General features: G+C 36.1%; 1 protein-coding gene and 1 pseudogene across 4 annotated transcripts in view; both read left to right on the forward strand.

The window, feature by feature from the left end:
• ACBD6 (acyl-CoA binding domain containing 6) overlaps positions 1 to 18,960 on the forward strand; it is a 216,185-nt gene that overhangs the window by 120,310 nt on the left and 76,915 nt on the right. The gene's annotated exons all lie outside the window — the stretch shown is intronic.
• LOC112828651 (calcyclin-binding protein pseudogene) lies at positions 6,312 to 7,158 on the forward strand (annotated as a pseudogene).

The raw sequence follows: 18,960 nt of genomic DNA on the forward strand, positions 1-18,960 counted from the left end.
TCTTGATTGGATCCTTTGTTCTTTGGGTGTTGACTTTGAGAAGTTCTTTATAGATTTTGGATACTAGCCCTTTATCTGATATGTCATTTGCAAATATCTTCTCCCATTCTGTCAGTTGTCTTTTGGTTTTGTGGACTGTTTCTTTTGCTGTGCAAAAGCTTTTTATCTTGAACTCCCAGTAGTTCATTTTTTCCCTTGCTTCCCTTGCCTTTGGCGACGTTTCGAAAGAAGAAGTTGCTGTGGCTGAGGTTGAAGAGGTTGCTGCCTGTGTTCTCCTTTAGGATTTTGATGGACTCCTGTCTCACATTGAGGTCTTTCAACCATTTTGAGTCTATTTTTGTGTGTGGTGTAAGGAAATGGTCCAGTTTCATTCTTCTGCATGTGGCTGCCCAATTTTCCCCACACCATTTGTTGAAGAGACTGTCTTTTTTCCAGTGGACATTCTTTCCTGCTTTGTCGAAGATTACTTGACCATAGCATTGAGGGTTCATTTCTGGGCTCTCGATTCTGTTCCATTGATCTATGTGTCTGTTTTTGTGCCAGTACCATACTGTCTTGATGATGACAGCTTTGTAATAGAGCTTGAAATCCAGAATTGTGATGCCGCCAGCTTTGCTTTTCTATTTCAACATTCCTCTGGCTATTCGGCTTTTCTGGTTCCATACAAATTTTAAGATTATTTGTTCCATTTCTTTGAAAAAAAGCGGATGGTATTTTGATGGGGATTGCATTGAATGTGTAGATTGCTCTAGGTAGCATTGACATCTTCACAATGTTGGTTCTTCCAATCCATGAGCATGGAACGTTTTTCCATTTCTTTGTGTCTTCCTCAATTTCTTTCATGAGTATTTTATAGTTTTCTGAATACAGATCTTTTGCCTCTTTGGTTAGATTTATTCCTAGGTATCTTATGGTTTTGGGTGCAATTGTAAATGGGATCGACTCCTTAATTTCTCTCTCTTCTGTCTTGTTGTTGGTGTATAGGAATGCCACTGATTTCTGTGCATTGATTTTATATCCTGCCACTTTACTGAATTCTTGTATGAGTTCTAGCAGTTTTGGGGTGGAGTCTTTTGGGTTTTCCACATATAGTATCATATCATCTGCAAAGAGTGAGAGTTTGACCTCTTTGCCGATTTGGATGCCTTTTATTTCTTGTTGTTGTCTGATTGCTGTGGCTAGGACTTCTAATACTATGTTGAATGGCAGTGGTGATAGTGGATATTCCTGTCATGTTCCTGACCTTAGTGGGAAAGCTCTCAGTTTTTCCCCATTGAGAATGATATTTGCTGTGGGTTTTTCATAGATGGCTTTTATGATATTGAGGTATGTACCTTCTATCCCTATACTCTGAAGAGTTTTGATCAAGAAAGGATGCTGTACTCTGTCAAATGCTTTTTCTGCATCTATTGAGAGGATCATATGGTTCTTGTTCTTTCTTTTGTTAATGTATTGTATCACATTGATTGATTTGCAGATGTTGAACCAGCCTTGCAGCCCAGGGATAAATCCCACTTGTTCGTGGTGAATAATCCTTTTAATGTACTGTCGGAATCTATTGGCTAGTATTTTGGTGAGAATTTTTGCATCCATGTTCATCAAGGATATTGGTCTGTAATTCTCCTTTTTGATGGGGTCTTTGTCTGGTTTGGGGATCAAGGTAATGGTGGCCTCATAAAGTGAGTTTGGAAATTTTCCTTCCATTTGTGTTTTTTGGAACAGTTTCAGAAGTATAGGTATTAATTCTTCTTGAAATGTTTGGTAGAATTCCCCTGGGAAGCCATCTGGCCCTGGGCTCTTCTTTGTTGGGAGATTTTTGATGACTGCTTCCATTTCCTTAGTGGTTATAGGTCTGTTCAGGTTTTCTATTTCTTCCTGGTTCAGTTTTGGTAGTTGAAACATCTCTAGGAATGCATCCATTTCTTCCAGATTATCTAATTTGCTGGCATATAGTTGCTCGTAATATGTTCTTTTAATTGTTTGTATTTCTTTGGTGTTGGTTGTGATCTCTCCTCTTTCATTCATGATTTTATTTATTTGGGTCATTTCTCTTTTCTTTTTGATTAAGTCTGGCCAGGGATTTATCAATCTTGTTAATTCTTTCAAAGAACCAGCTTCTAGTTTTGTTGTTCTGTTCCACTGTTCTTTTGGTTTCTATTTCATTGATTTCTGCTCTGATCTTTATTATTTCTCTTCTCCTTTAGGCTTTATTTGCTGTTCTTTCTCCAGCTCCTTTAGGTGTAGGGTTCGGTTGTGTATTTGAGACCTTTCTTGTTTCTTGAGAAAGGCTTGTATTGCTATATACTTTCCTCTTAGGACCGCCTTTGCTGCATCCCAAAGATTTTGAACAGTTGTGTTTTCATTTTCATTTGTTTCCATGAATTTTTTTAAATCTTCTTTAATTTCCTGGTTGACCGATTCATTCTTTAGTAGGATGCTCTTTAGCCTCCATGTATTTGAGTTCTTTCCGACTTTCCTCTTGTGATTGAGTTCTAGTTTCAAAGCACTGTGGTCTGAACATATGCAGGGAATGATCCCAATCTTTTGGTACCGGTTGAGACCTGATTTGTGACCTAGGATGTGATCTTTTCTGGAGAATGTTCCATGGGCACTAGAGAAGAATGTGTATTCCGTTGCTTTGGGATGGAATGTTCTGAATATGTCTGTGAAGTCCATTTGGTCCAGTGTGTCATTTAAAGTCTTTATTTCCTTGTTGATCTTTTGCTTAGATGATCTGTCCATTTCAGTCAGGGGGGTGTTAAAGTCCCCCACTATTGTTGTATTGTTGTCGATGTGTTTCTTTGCTTTTGTTATTAATTGGCTTATATATTTGGCTGCTCCCATGTTAGGGGCATAGATATTTACAAATGTTAGATCTTCTTGTTGGATAGACCCTTTAAGTAGGATATAGTGTTCTTCCTCATCTCTTATTACAGTCTTTGGTTTAAAATCTAATTTGTCTGATATAAGGATTGCCACCCCAGCTTTCTTTTGGTGTCCATTAGCATGGTAAATGGTTTTCCACCCCCTCACTTTCAATCTGGAGGTGTCTTTGGGTCTAAAATGAGTCTCTTGCAGACAGCATATTGATGGGTCTTGTTTTTTTATCCAGTCTGATAGCCTGTGTCTTTTGATTGGGGCATTTAGCCCATTTACATTCAGGGTAACTATTGAAAGATATGAATTTAGTGCCATTGTATTGCCTGTAAGGTGACTGTTACTGTATATTGTCTGTGTTCCTTTCTGGTCTATGTTGCTTTTAGGCTCTCTCTTTGCTTAGAGGACCCCTTTCAATATTTCTTGGAGGGCTGGTTTCATGTTTGCAAATTCCTTTAGTTTTTATTTGTCCTGGAAGTTTTTTATCTCTCCTTCTATTTTTCAATGACAGCCTAGCTGGATATAGTATTCTTGGCTGCATATTTTTCTCATTTAGTGCTCTGAATATATCATGCCAGTCCTTTCTGGCCTGCCAGGTCTCTGTGGATAGGTCTGTTGCCAATCTAATATTTCTACCATTGTAGGTTACAGACCTCTTCTCCCGAGCTGCTTTCAGGGTTTTCTCTTTGTCTCTGAGACTCGTAAGTTTTACTATTAGATGTCGGGGTGTTAACCTATTTTTATTGATTTTGAGAGGGGTTCTCTGTGCCTTCTGGATTTTGATGCCTGTTTCCTTCCCCAAATTAGGGAAGTTCTCTGCTATATATTGCTCCAGTATACCTTCTTCCCCTCTCTCTCTTTCTTCTTCTTCTGATATCCCAATTATTCTAATGTTGTTTCATCTTATGGTATTACTTATCTCTCGAATTCTGCCCTCGTGGATCCAGTAGTTGTTTAACTGTCTTTTTCTCAGCTTCTTTATTTTCCATCATGTGGTCTTCTGTATCACTAATTTCCTCTTCTGCCTCATTTATCCTAGCAGTTAGAGCTTCCATTTTTGATTGCACCTCATTAATAGCCTTTATTATTCTGACTTTTATTGCCATCAATTAATTCTACCTCCTCTTGAAATTCAAATATTTGTAACATATATATTATTTTGGATCAGGTTTATTATGCTCAATATAACATATGCTTACTATAACATATATCCATCTTGTTACATATATCATTTGTTCCTTTATTTGCTGTATTTTTTTTTATTCTATGCATGCGTATACCACAACTTATCTATTCTCCTGTTGATGGACATTTAGTTTTTTCATTTTTTGCTCTTCAGTTTAATGAATATTGGTTGTTATGAATAAAGTGGCTATAAACATTTTACATGGGCATATACACATATATTTTCATTTCTCTTGGATATATACATAGGAGTAGAATTGCTGGATCATATGATAACTCTCGGTTGAACCTTTTGAGGAACTACTTACAGTTTTTCAAAGAGGCTGCCCCATTTTACATTCCCACCAGCAATGTGTGAGAGTTCCATTTTTTCCACATCTTTGTCAACATAGCCATTTTGCATATTTCATTGTGGTTTTGATTTTCATTGTCCTAATTGTTAATGATGTTGAGGATCTTTTCCTGTGCTTATTGGCCACTTTTGCATGTTCTTTGAAAGGTAAATGTCTTTTCAGATCCTGGGCCCACTTTTTTTTAATTGGGTGGAAAAAAAAAAGGCTGCAGAAAGCATAATAAGATTTTTTGGAAGCAAAACCTATTGAGGGATATAATGGACTCAGGGCCAGCCTTTTTGAGGTAAATCATCATTTGTGTCTCTTATTGCCATCCTCTCTTCTGTCTGAGATATTAATCTGGGTGAAATCAGCTTTGAAAGGACCGATAGTTGTGACCTCAAAGGGAAAATATGTCATAACAGAAGCCTGACGGGTGTGGGTACAAGGGAGTAGGTTGGGGACTTTGCTTAGGTGATGGTATTAGTAGTGGGATAAATGAAGTAATTGCCTGAATCAGACCCTTTATTTTATTTTTGGCACTTTTCTTTTAATCTCCCTAAATTCTCTAGCCATCATTCAGAAGGACCCCCAAAGAAAAGGGACTAGGTTAGTTTTGTGGATTCACCTAATTCTATAGGTGGTCTCTATACCTCAAACAGCTAGAACAGATTAATATTAACTATGTCTAAGGGAAGGCAAGGGAGGGAAAACTGGGAAGAAATCAGAGAGGGAGACAAACCATGACTCTTGACTCTGGGAAACAAACAGGGTTGCAGAAGGGGAGGTTGGGTGGGGAGATGGGGTAACTGGGTGATGGACGCAAAGGAGGGCACATGACGTGATGAGCACTGGGTGTTACACACAACTGATGAATCATTGAACACTACATCTGAAACAAATGATGTAGTATATTTTGGCTAATTGAATTTAAATTTTAAAAATCCATATGGAAAAAAAAAACATGTCTGTCCCCATTTTAAGAATTTGGTTGTCTTTTTATTATTGAGTTGTGAGATTTATTATGTATTATGAATACAAGCCCCTTATCAGGTATGATTTGCAAATATGTTCTTCCATTCAGTGGATTGTCTTTTTACTGGCATAATAGTATCCTTTGAAACACAAAAAGTTTTAATTTTGGTGAAGCCCAATATATCTAGTTTTTATTTTGTTTGTGTTTTTGATGTCATTTCTAAGAAACTTGTTTAATCAGAGATCATAGCCTTTTTTTTTTTTGAAGGTTTTACTTATTTATTTGATAGAGAGAGACAGCGAGAGAGGGAACACAAGCAGGGGGAGTGGGAGAGGGAGAAGCAGGCCTCCCATGGAGCAGGGAGCCCGATGCAGGGCTTGATCCCAGGACCCTGGGATCATGACCTGAGCTGAAGGCAGACGCTTAACTACTGAGCCACCCAGGTGCCCTAAGCCTTTTTCTTCTAAGAGTGTTACATAATGTTCTCTCTTACATTTAGGTTTTTGATTAAATTTGAGAGGTATATGATGTGAGGTAGAGGTCCAACTTTATTCTTTTACATGTGGATATTGTTTCAGTGTCATTGGTTGAAAAGACCGTTCCTTTCCCCCCATTGAATTGTAGGACCCTTACCAAAAATCATTTGACCGTAAATGTGGGGTTGATTTCAAAAGAATTCTCAATTCTTTTCCATTGATTGATTTGTCTACCCTTATGCCAATACACATCTTTTGTTAAATTTATTCCTTTGCTGAGATTTTCTGTTCTTATTTATTTCAAGAATGCTCATAACTCCCAGAGGCACTGTGTGCAGGAGGTGGGCCGGGTCTCGTGCCAGGTCGGGTGTGCACGCAGGCTTGGGGCGCTTTGCGACTCGTGCGGGTGGGGCCTGCGTCTGGGTAAGCACATTCGGTGCCGTGTTTCCTGTTCTCTCCCCTGCGTGTCTGCAGCTTGGGTCTTGCCCAATCAGCCCGACCATGGCTTCAGCTTTGGAAGAACTACAGAAAGATTTAGAAGAGGTGAAGGTGCTGCTGGAAAAGGCCACTAGAAAGTACGTGATGCCCTTATAGCTGAAAAATCCAAGATTGAGACAGAAATCAAGAACAAGATGCAGCAGAAATCACAAAAAAGCAGAACTTCTTGACAGTGAAAAGCCGGCTGCTGTGGTTTCTCCCATTACAACAGGATATACAGTGAAAATCAGTAATTATGGATGGGATCAGTCAGATAAGTTTGTGAAAATCTACATTACCTTAACTGGAGTAACTCATCAGGTCCCCACCAAGAATGTGCAGGTGCATTTCACAGAGAGGTCATTTGATCTTTTGGTAAAGAATCTAAATGGGAAGAGTTACTCCATGATTGTGAACAATCTCTTAAAACCCATCTCTGTGGAAGGCAGTTCAAAAAAAGTCAAGACAGATACAGTTCTTATCTTATGTAGAAAGAAAGCAGAAAACACGCAGTGGGACTACCTGACTCAGGTTGAAAAAGAATGTAAAGGGAAAGAAAAGCCCTCCTATGACACTGAAACAGATCCTAGTGAGGGATTGATGAATGTTCTAAAGAAAATTTATGAAGATGGAGATGATGACATGAAGTGAACCATATAATAAAGCCTGGGTGGAATCAAGAGAGAAGCAAGCCAAAGGAGACACAGAATTTTAAGACTTTAAAGTCATTTTGGGAACTGCGATGTGGAAATATTGATGTTTCCAATGAGGAAATGTTGGTAAGCTGCACAGATAAATTTGACAGATAACTGCTTACATAGCCTTCTAAGTAAAGGCAGTGAATGTTCCCATTTCCTCCTGGAGGATTTATTTACATAAAACATGCTTATTAAACACTTCCTCCAAAATGGTTTCCTTAGTAATCTCGGCATTTTGTTCAAAAAAGGATAATATTGTATTCTTGTGTGAAATGTAAAAAAGCAAGTCTTGCCTAATGGTAATGCCACATTGTGCGTATTTTTGTTCAGTTAAGTGATAGAAAACAAAAGTTTTTGCCTATAAGTTCCTGATATTTGCCTATAAGTTCCTGATACCAACTCCCACCATTGTAAGAATAAGTAAAAATAAAACCTGAATTTTTGCATAACAAAAAAGAATGCTCATAACTCATTGAAATATTTTATGACTACTACTTTAAAATCCTTGTCAGATAATTCTAACATCTGAGTCACCTTGGTGTTTGGTGTATATTGATTGCCTTTGCTCATTCAAGTTCTGATTTTCTTGGTTCTTGATTACTATGACTTTGTAGTATGTTTTGAAACTGAGAAGTGTGAACTCTCTGACTTTGTTCTTTTTTTTTCAAGGTCGTTTTTGCTATTCTGGGCCCTTAGATTTCCACCTAAATTTTAGAATCAGTTTACTTATTTCTGCAAAACAAAAGGCAGCTGAGATTTTTATAGGGATTGCATTGAATCTGTAGATCAATTTGGGAGGTGGTGCCATTTTAAAATATTAAGTCATGTCATCCATGAAATGTCCTTTCATTTATTTAGGGCTTCTTTAATTTCTTTCAATGATGTTTTGTAGTTTTCAGTGTATAAGTCTTATACTTCTTTTTTAAAATTTATTCCTAAGCAAAAGAATAGAAGATATAAAAAAGAACTAAATGAAAATTACAGAACTGAAGACACAATAACTGAAATAAAAATTCACTGAATGGGCTCAATACCATAATGGAGATGACAGAGAAAAGAATCCGTGAACTTGAAGTCAGATTAGTAGAAATTATCTGTTTTGAAAAACTAAGAGAAGGTAGATGGAACAGAAATCAACAGAGCTTCCAGGACCTGTGTGACAATTACCGATTTAGTTTTTTGTCATCTGAGTCCCAGAAGGAGGAGAAAAACAGTGTGAAGCTGAAAAATATTCAAAGAAATAATGCGGAAAACTTCCCAATTTGATGAATGGCATTATAGATTAAAGAAGCTGAACAAACCCAAAACAGATAAATCTGAAAAATTCTATGCTGAATATGTCAAAATCAGACTTTCAAAAATTAAAGAGAAAACATTGAAAGCAGCTAGTAGGAAAGAATACATTATTTCTATAGGGAAACAATGATTCAGATGGTTTTTCATGGAGGTCAGAAGGAAGTGGCACCACATTTTTCAGGTGCTGAAAGAAAAGCTGTCAACTCTTAATTCTATAGCCAGTGAAAATACCTTTCAGGAATAAAGGTGAAATAAAGACGTTCTCAAATGAAAAAAAATGCAGAGCATTTGTCACCCACAGATCTACTCTAAAAGAATGGCTAAATGGAAGTTCGTTAAAGAGAAAGGAAATGATAACAGGAGGGAACTTGTGACATAAAGAAGAAAGAGAAACAACAGTAGAATGGTTGAAAATAGGGGTAAAAATAATATACTGTCTTTTACTCGATTTTTTAAAATTACACTTGAAAACCAAATCAAAAATTTTACATCATCTGATGTTAAATATCCTACTGATCCATAAGAAATATTTAAGACAATTACATTGGGAGGGGGGAGCATTTCTAGTTTCAGCTCCAAAATTAAAGAACATAGAAATATCAGTCCTTATAATAACAAAAATAATAGTGGAACACATTGACAAGACCAGTGCTAAGGAGCTTAACCCCCATGTTTTCTAATAGTTTTGTGGTTTCAGGTCATTAACCTATTTTGAACTGATTTTTGTGTGTGGTATAAGATAGGGGTTTCAGTTACTAAGAGAATTGTCTTAAAATCTCCAATTATGATTTATTTATTTTTTCTTCTAGTTATGTTCCTTTTTATAGACCTTCAAACTATGTTATTAGATACAGATCTAAGATCTTGTTGAATTGACCCTTTTATCACTGAGAAATGGCTATTTTAAAATTATTAATTTTAGTGCCTTAAAATGTACTTTGTTCAGTGTTATATATATAACACTGTTATATATATAACAGTGTTAACAGTTATATAAAAACTGTTACATCAGTTTTTCTTTTTTTTTTTAAGATTTTATTTATTTATTTGACAGAGAGAGACAGCGGGAGAGGGAACACAAGCAGGGGGAGTGGGAGAGGGAGAAGCAGGCTTCCCACTGAGCAGGGAGCCTGATGTGGGGCTCGATCCCAGGACCCTGGAATCATGACCCTAGCCGAAGGCAGACGCTTAATGACTGAGCCACCCAGGTGCCCCACATCAGTTTTTCTTTGGATAGTGTTTGCCTCATATATTTTTTTCTATCCTTTAAATTTTACCCTATTTCTGTATTAGTCTGCTTGGGCTGCCATGACAAAATATCACAGATGGAATGGCTTAAACAGCAGACATTTTCTCACAGCTCTGGAGGCTTCAAGTCTAAGAGCAGAGGGCTGACAGGGTCGGTTTCTGGTGGGACCTCTTGTAGTGGCTTGCAGACAGCTGCCTTCTCACTTGTCCTCACATGGCCTTTCTTCTGTGTGCTCACAGAGAGGTCTCTGGTGTCTCCTCTGCTTCTAATAGGACAACAGCCCTGTTGGATCAAGGCCCTACTCCAATGACCTCATTTAACCTTAATTACCACCTTAAAAGCCTTGCCTCCAAGTACAGTCACACTGGGAGTAAGGGCTTCAACTTAACAAATTTGAGGGGAACATAATTCAGTCTATTAACACTATGTCTTTATATTTAAAGTGTGTTTCTTGTAAGTAGCATGTAGTTAGGTCTTGGTTTTTATTTGGATCTTTATCTTTTAATGACAAAGTTTAATTTATTTACATTTAATGTAATTAGTGGTATTATTCCATTTAATTTTGCCATCTTTCTCTGTTTTCTGTTTCACCTGCTTTTTGTTTTTCTGCTTTTACTTTCCCAATTTTTTCTGTATTTATCAAGTATTTTTTTATTATTTCATTTTGCCTTCTTTAATGGGTATTGGCTATTCTTTTTATGATCATTCTTTTAGTGGTTGTGATAGGAGTTACAAAATAGTACCTTATTACAGTCTGCTTTAAATTAATGCTTTTGTCTCCTCCTGAAATATGTAAAATTCTTAAAATGGTACAATTCTGTTTATTTTTCTTTCTGCTTATGTTACTGTAACTGTGATATATTTTTACTTCTGTATTTGCTACATACCTCACAGGATACTGTTTTGGCATTGAACAGTCAATAGTTTTTTATCTTTATGCATATAAATGATGCTTTTTTATTCCTTCTTGCAGTTTCCTGATTTCATCTGGTATCATTTTTCTTTTGCCTGAAGTACTTACTTCGGTATTTCTTATAATATTGACTTCTAATGGTGGGTAACCTCAACTTTAGTTCTCTGAGTATGTCTGTTTCACTTATTGTTTAAAAAGATAATTTTGCTTGATAGAGAATTCTGTGCTGGCCACTTTATTCTTTCTGCCCTTTAGAGCTGTCATTCCGTCTTCTAGCTCTCATATTTTCTTCTTAGAAGTTAGCTGTAAGTCTTACTGTTCTTGCCCTGAGGATGATGTCTTTTGGTCTGACAACATTTAAGATTTTCCCAATATATATCATTTTCCAGGAGTGACTAAGTGGGTGTTGTTGTTTAACTCTGCTTGGGGTCCACTGAACCTTTTAACATACCTTTTCTTGATTTTGCAAAATTTTTCACTGTGATGTCTTCAGATATTGCTTCTCCTCCATTCTCTTATCTGGAAGTACAGTTTCTCATATTTTAGACCATTTGGCATGTATTCTAAAAATCATATATTTTTTATTGTTTTTGTTTTATATTATTTATATATTTATATTCTCTAAGTGCTCCAGTTTGGATAATTTTTGTTGACCCATCTTTGCCTTTGATAAATTTATCTTCTTCTGTTAAGTTCTTAATTGCATTGAGTTCTTATTTACAAACATTGTAATTTTTCAGTTCTAGAATGACCATTTAATTAACTTTACCTAATCCCTTTTTATGTTGAAATTTTTCATCTTTTGTTCTGTTTTCTTTCATGTATTTGCAGTAATCATTTTATTTATTTATTTTTAAAGATTTTATTTATTTATTCATGAGAGACAGAGAGAGAGAGAGGCAGAGGGAGAAGCAGGGAGCTTCTTGGCAGGGAACCCAATGCAGGACTCGATCCCAGGACCCTGGGATCATGACCTGAGCCGAAGGCAGACGCTTAACCGACTGAACCACCCAGGCGTCCTTGCAGTAATCATTTTAAAGTTCTTTTTTCTTAATTTAAATAGCTGAATCATCTTTGAGGCTGCTGCTTTTGGCTCTTTCTTCTTTATTGTTTATGGATCAAAATTTCCCGCTTGTCCACATATTTCAATAAATTTTTTTTAATTTGAAAACAATCTAAACTTATACAAACAACAAGAGTGTGTTTAAACCTTAAACCTCGAACTAGAAGAGTATTTTGCCAGCATTATGCCCTATCACCCCTATACAAACAAGGACATTCTACTATATAACCACAATTCACCTATCCCAATCAGGATATTATCACTGTATATTACTGTCATCTAATCTTTATACATCACTCAAATTTTGCCAGTTGGCCCTTGAGGGTCTTTTTTTTTTTTTTATTATTCATTCTATTTTAGAGAGCACAAGCATGGGGAGGGGCAGAGAGAGAGGGAGACAAGCACACTCCCAGTGAGCATGGAAACTGACTCGGGGCTTGATCCCAGGATCCTGAGATTATGACCTGAGCCAAAACCAAGAGTCAGAGACTCAACCAAGTAAGCCACCCACATGTCCCCCAGAGGGTCTTTTATAACAAAAGGCTTCAGTTTAGAATCACACATTGCATTTAACTATCATGTTGAAAAGAGCCTAAAGATTTCCTTTAGTCTGGAACAATTACACAGTTTCTCCTTGACCTTTATGAATTTGATATCTTTAAAAATTACAGACCAATTACTTTCTAGACTGTTTCTCATTTAGAGTTTGTCTGATGTTTCCTCCTGATTATGTTTATGTTACGCATCTCTAGAGGGATGTTGTAGAAGTGATACTATGTTCTTATTGGAACCTATCTGATAGCACATACTTTCAATTTGCCCCATTACTGATGTTTATTTTGGTCACTTGGTTAGGGTGGTGTCTGCCAAGATTCTTCATAGTAAAATTACTTTTGTCCCTTTGTAATTCATTACTGTTTTGTTGGAAAGATACTTGGAGATATAAAAATATCCTGTCCTCGTCAAAACTTCAATTCATGCTTTTATTTACATCAGTTTGGATTCATAGTTCCCTATTTTATTTAATATTATAATATACTGTTATCATTATTTAAATTTATGCTCAAATTATTCCAGGTTTGTCCAGTGGGAGCCCTTCAGTCTGGCTCCTGTGTCTTTTTGACATATGCCCATAATTCTTTGAGAATTTTCGCACTTCTGGCATAACAAGAACTCCAGCTCATCTTGAACCTTTCCCTTTCCCAGCCATGGAAACAGCAGTTTCTCCAGAGAGCTGTGGTTCATTTTAGTAGAGAATGGTATTTAGAAACCAAGATCTGAGTAATAGGTATGTTCATTGCTGTTGGGCTGTCACTCTTCCCAGATCCCCTGACATATACACATACACACATTAATATCTGTGTTCATTTTTCTTTGTGTGCTGTGTGTATGTTTACCATAAGTTCACACCAGTACCTCTACTTCCGGGTGAATACCACAAGATTCATTCAATTTTTCTATATTTGTAACTCTTTTTCTCTGACAGAAGCCTGGCTCTTATTATCATATTTACTTATTTGATCAGTCTCCCAATGTGTAACCAGTCTCTCACTGCTGTTGTCACCCCCTCTCCTGCATGGATACCTTCATCATACTGAAGTTCTGACAGTTTGCTCAGACCACTTTCCTGGAGGATGCCATCCTCACACCTCTTGGCCGCTGACTCTCTGAGATGTGTCACTTTCCCATGGGAGTGCCTTCCTCAGGCGGCTTAGGCTTCCACATCCAATACCTTGCCAACCTTTTGTAGGGATAGCTTCTTCACTCTACTTGGACTCTGATACTTTGCACCAGACCATCTTTCTGTCTGGACATCTTCCTCATCCTGTATGGGCCCTGACACCTCACATTAGGCTGCTACCACTCCCAGTGGACACCCTCTTCATCCTAGTTAGTCTCTAATACCTTGCTCTATACCATGACTCCTCCCTTCTTCTCTTCCCTTCCACTCATATGGATACCTACTTCATTCAGCCTTACCTATGGTTTTAAAACTGAACTATTCAATAAAAGAAGAGGAAGAGCTATATCTCGTGATTTTTTTATGATATGTTGCACATTATGTATAAAGAAGAATAGAGACTGAAGTCAGTGCTGTTTTCCCCCAAGAGAGGGCAGCCCTGATCCTCGGTCAGATATATTGATTGAGGGGCTGATCAGCTCAGGCCAATGAGGAATTAAGCTAGGTTGGTGCTGTGTTATAGCTCTAGTTATACTTCTGCTTTCCTGCGTATCTGGGGGAGGCTTTTTAGGGCTTTTGCTTGTGAGCCTATGGGTGGGTCTCTGCCTCCCTGCCGTGAAAGATTGATGAACACTCAATCTGGTTCTTTCTGCTCTGAGCTTTTTTTCTCCAGCTTCCTATCTCACACGGCTTCCAAATTTTGGCATTATGTATTTACACTGAGACTTGTTGTTTGAGGTAGGCCTCTTCCTCAAGCAGGACTGTCTCTCTCAAATATTGCAAGGTAACAGATTCCTGTGTGTTCTTTTAGAAACTCTGATTTCCCACACGACCCCTGATTCAGAAATTAAACCATGTGGGAAAATAGCACTTTGTATTTGGGACTTCTGAAATTTTTCAGTTGTTGAGCCAACCCCAAACAACCTCCAAAAGTTTTGCTGATTTTATTTTCCCCAGTGTCATCATTTTATTTCCTTAGCCTTTACACAGAATCAGCAGATACCCTGAGGTAAGAAAGCATCAGGAGAGAGCTTGTTCTCTCTTTCTTTTAAATTTTTTTTTTTGAGAACGTGTTCTCTGAATAGCTCTCTGATTTAGTTCATTCAGTCCTTTTTGCTTCCATGACTCTTTATAAATACAACTTTTCAATTTACCTTTTTTTAATTGTTGCATTAAGAAAATTATTATATCTTCTTACATCTTACTGAGAACCAAAAAACAGCCATACATGTGGTTTCTGTACTTTTTCAGTTAATATTATATATAGTGGACATTTTTCCATATCATTCTATTGTTTTAAAGTTTTTTATTGTTTTTTTTTAATAGCTTATCAAACTGAGGGCCTTATATCCCTGGCAACAGTGGAATACATGGTATATGCAGGAATACATGAGAAACCAGAGTGCCTGGGTGGCTCAGTTGGTTAAGTGTCTGACTCCGGTTCAGGTCATGAATTCGGGGTCCTGGGATTGAGCCCTGAGTCAGGCTCCATGCTCAGCAGAGAGTCTGCTCCTCCCTCTACCTCTCTTTCTCTACCTTTCCCTCTGTAATCCTGTTCATCCTCTCTCTCTCTCTCTCTCAAATAAATAAATCTTTAAGAAAGTAAAAAAAAATTAAAAATTTAATAAAAAAGAATATATGAGAAACCATAAGATGAATATGGTACATCTTTCCAGAGTATCCATTTTCCTTGAAGATTTGGGGAATACAAATAATTTAACTTGGAAGTAGCTCTAAAAATCATTTTTTAGGTAAACAAACATATAATTGTAGAATAGGATATAAAATGTACACACATTACTTAGATAAAACAAGATTTCAAGGAAATTTCTTGTTTTCAGTAAGGCTGTATAGTCACTTAAGATATTCTTTCTTTTTTTTTGGACAAGAAGGCAGCTGGAGCAGACAAGGTCACCAAGTCTGGCAAGAAAGCTCAGAAGGCTAAATGAATATTATCCCCAATACCTGCCACCCCAGGCTTAATCAGTGGTGGAAGAACGGTCTCAGAACTGTCTGTGTCAATTGGCCATTTAAGTTTAATAGTAAAAGACTGGTTAATGATAACAATGCATCGTAAAACTTTCAGAAGGAAAGAAGAATGTTTTTTGGACCATTGAGGTTTTTGTGTTTGTATGGCAGTTTTAAGTTATTAGTTTTTAAAATCAGTACTTTTTAATGGAAACAACTTGACCAAAAAACTATCACAGAATTTTGAGGCCCATTTAAACAAAACTTTAATGAGGAAAAAAAAAAGATATTCTTTCAGTTTTTCAAAAATTTTTCTCTCAAGGGGAAGTAGTTTAGATTTATCTTACCTCCCTCTCTTTCAGTATTCAAATATGTAACTATCACTGAGTATCTCATTTTCTAATTTTAGAAGACATGTATTACTCTTTTCTTTTTTTGTTTGCCTTTAAAAAGTCCTCCCTAGAAAATGGGGAAAAAAAGGCTTGCCTTCTCCCTTTTACTACCTTTATTTTATATGTAAACACTATTCCTGGACAATCAGTATTAAAGTAAATATTTAAATTAGACTGAAAAATTGAGATGTTTAAGCAAAAATAGAGTATACTAGTAAATGACATAGGTGTATCTTTTGTAAATTTACTAAAAATATTTATTTTTCAAATTCTTAAATTATTTTATACATTTGTAAACCCATTTACAAATAAATATATATATGTGTATATATATATATATATACACATATATAGTTGACATGTATCTAGAGGTTATAAATCATAAGAACTAAAATTTGAATCTCAGAATTATTATAGTGACCAAGTACCTTGAAGCCATGGCATTGTTGTTGGAATGACATTGAGCTAACTAGTCACATCACATTAAGTCAATTCTAAGATGACTTTTTTAACATTTTGAAATTGAGACATGTCTTAAAATCACTGTTAATCATTAAATAATGTAGTTGTCATTGCCTGTGTTTGAATAGAGGTAGGCTTTAGTTATTAATGTTGTCTCTTCAGTTGAGTTACAGTCATTGTATGATATGAGTATGTTGCAGATTTTCCCCCAGTTTTTTCAGTTTTCTTTTAACTGTTTTTATGGTATCTTTTGCGATATAAAATTTAATTTTCTTTTAAGATTTTATTTATTTATTTGACAGAGAGAGACACAGCAAGAGAGGGAACACAAGCAGGGGGGAGTGGGAGAGGGAGAAGCAGGCTTCCCGCCGACCAGGGAGCCTGATGCAGGGCTCAGTCCCAGGACCCTGGGATCATGACCTGAGCCGAAGGCAGACGCTTAATGACTGAGCCACCCAGGCACCCTAAAATTTAATTTTTATGTAGTCAAATTTATCAGCCTTTTTATTGCCTCTGGATTTTTAGTCATGGTAAGCTTTTTCTTAACACCAAGGTTAAAGAGGAATTCACCTGTATTGTCTCCTGGTACGTGTATGGTTTCATGTTTTACATTCAGATCCCTACATGTATGGTGTGAGATATGAGCCCAATTTTGTCTTTTCCCAAATGGCTTCCCAGTTGTGTTAGCATCATTTATTTACAAGGCCATCCCCCAGTGACCCGAGGTGCCACCTTTGTCCTGTACAAAATTTCCATATGTTTGGGTCTGATTCTGGGTCTTATCATCTGTTCATCTAGTCTCTTTGTCTATTCACTTACCAAAACTACGTGATTTGATAAAGAGGCCTCATAGTAGGTATTGATGTCTGGAACAGCTATTCCTCATAGTTTTTCTTTTTAAATATTTTCCTGGCTATTCTACATATTCGTTTGTTTTTTATGAACTTTAATACCAGTTTATGTAACTTCATAAAATAGCTGGTTGGTGTTTTTAATGAGATTATATTGAATTTATAAATTAGGGAGACCTGATGTATTCATAATATTGAGTCATCCTGTTCAGGTATAGGAGATATCTTTCCATTTGATCGAGTCTACTTTTGCATCTTTCCAGGAATATTTAAAATTTTTCCTTACATAGGATTTGAGCATTTCTTGCTAAATTTATTCTTAAATATTTAATCTTTTCTGTTGCTATAATCTGTCTAGTATTTATGTTTTTCAAATAATGTTTGAGATTTTTAGATTTCTGATTACTTTAATGTAGCTCCTATACTGTTTTTATGATGTTAAGTCATTGTCTACATTTCAAATATTTCAACTGTAAGGGAAGTTGTAAATATGTTAAATTTTCCTGATTTCCCTCACATATTGTCCTTGTGACCCTAATTAAGGGTCATTTGAAAAGTCTGGGCTAATGGGTTAAATCACCTGTATGATTTGCTAGAGAATTGCTCTAATCCCACTTAAGAATATGCAACTTAATGAAAGTCAGGTGTGAAAACAGAAGCTCTTTGCCAAAGCACAATACATTTTGTCATTTGATCTTTTCCTGCTGGGTGGCTCATTATTAAAATAGCCTTAGCTCTCAAATTATTTCTTTTATCCTTGATTCTCTCACACATTGTAAAAAGTCCAGTCCTCATGCCAGTTTTGCTTTCTTACTAGATTACTGATATGTTTTGGGTGCTGAAGAAGAAATGTTTGCTAGTGCTTGAGTTTAGAACCTTTCCATGGGAAAATAGAAAATTCTTCTCTAAAATGAATGAAGTTTCACATAATCTATAGAACCCAAGTGAGTGCGTATGTGGTAGTGAGAGGGAAGAGGGGGAATGGATATTAAATCCAATAACTGTACTTTTAAAAAATACAGTTGTTTGATTTTTCATTGCAGCACTTTTCATGTGTGCCTATTTCTTTCCTACAAGATTATTTGATAAGAACACTTCTATTACTAATGCTTGATAAATCACTGACTTACAATGTTATATATGGCATATCCTTTTGTCCTCAGAATACACCTTCCAAATATACATGGAATTCTCAGCATTTTGAGGGCAGAGTTTGTGCTATAATTTTGTATTGCTTTTAATACTGAAATTGCTACTAGACTTAGACATTCTAATTAAATCTTTCTTTTATGTTTCCTCAAGCTAATCAAAACTCAAAATTTCAGTAATCAAAGAAGTAATAAAAGGGTTTTTGCTATGTCAGAACCATCAATTGAAAACATATAGAGTTTTTAGGATTCCCTTTATGTGTTCTAAAAATCTTACAGTTTCAGTATCAAATACCAAATATTCATCCCAGAATGTGAACATTCTTATATAATATTATTTACATTTTAAAATAATTTTTTATGTTTAGGTGGTAAATCATGAAGTTAGAACAGTATATTTAGCAAATCCTGATCCCACTGATTATTGTTGATATCAACATGATTTAAAGTTCTCATTGGCCACTATGTACTCTGTCCCAGTGGATTATGGATTAAAAACAAATGTATTTGTACATTCTTATTCTTTGCAACTTTGGATATTGCCTTCTTGGTGACATTCTGATTTGTCTGCTTTTATTGCTTTAACCAGCTGTAGGAAAAGTGCATTTAGCTAAAGACTAGTACTTTTCTTAGATGATGGAATGTTTTTTTCCTTGATGCTCTGAGATTATAAATGTTTTTAAGTTACGTTCTTGCAAATGATTGCTTTGATGAGTTACTCTCTAATGAAACCCTAAAATAGCACCAAAGTGCTAAAATGGCAAGTACTTTGACTTTTAAATGCAAAGAACATGTTTAGAAAGCTGAAATAAAAGGGGAAACGCCAATGAATGAAAAGAAATAAAAAGTAAATGAGGTAATCAAAGTCAGAGAAATTGATATTGGCAGGTTCTGAATGATGTTCCTAGATGAGCAA

This window comes from Callorhinus ursinus, unplaced genomic scaffold (assembly GCF_003265705.2).
Source record: "Callorhinus ursinus isolate GAN/ISIS: 27379988/994484 unplaced genomic scaffold, GSC_fseal_2.0 scaffold13, whole genome shotgun sequence".
Taxonomy (NCBI): Eukaryota; Metazoa; Chordata; class Mammalia; order Carnivora; family Otariidae; genus Callorhinus; species Callorhinus ursinus.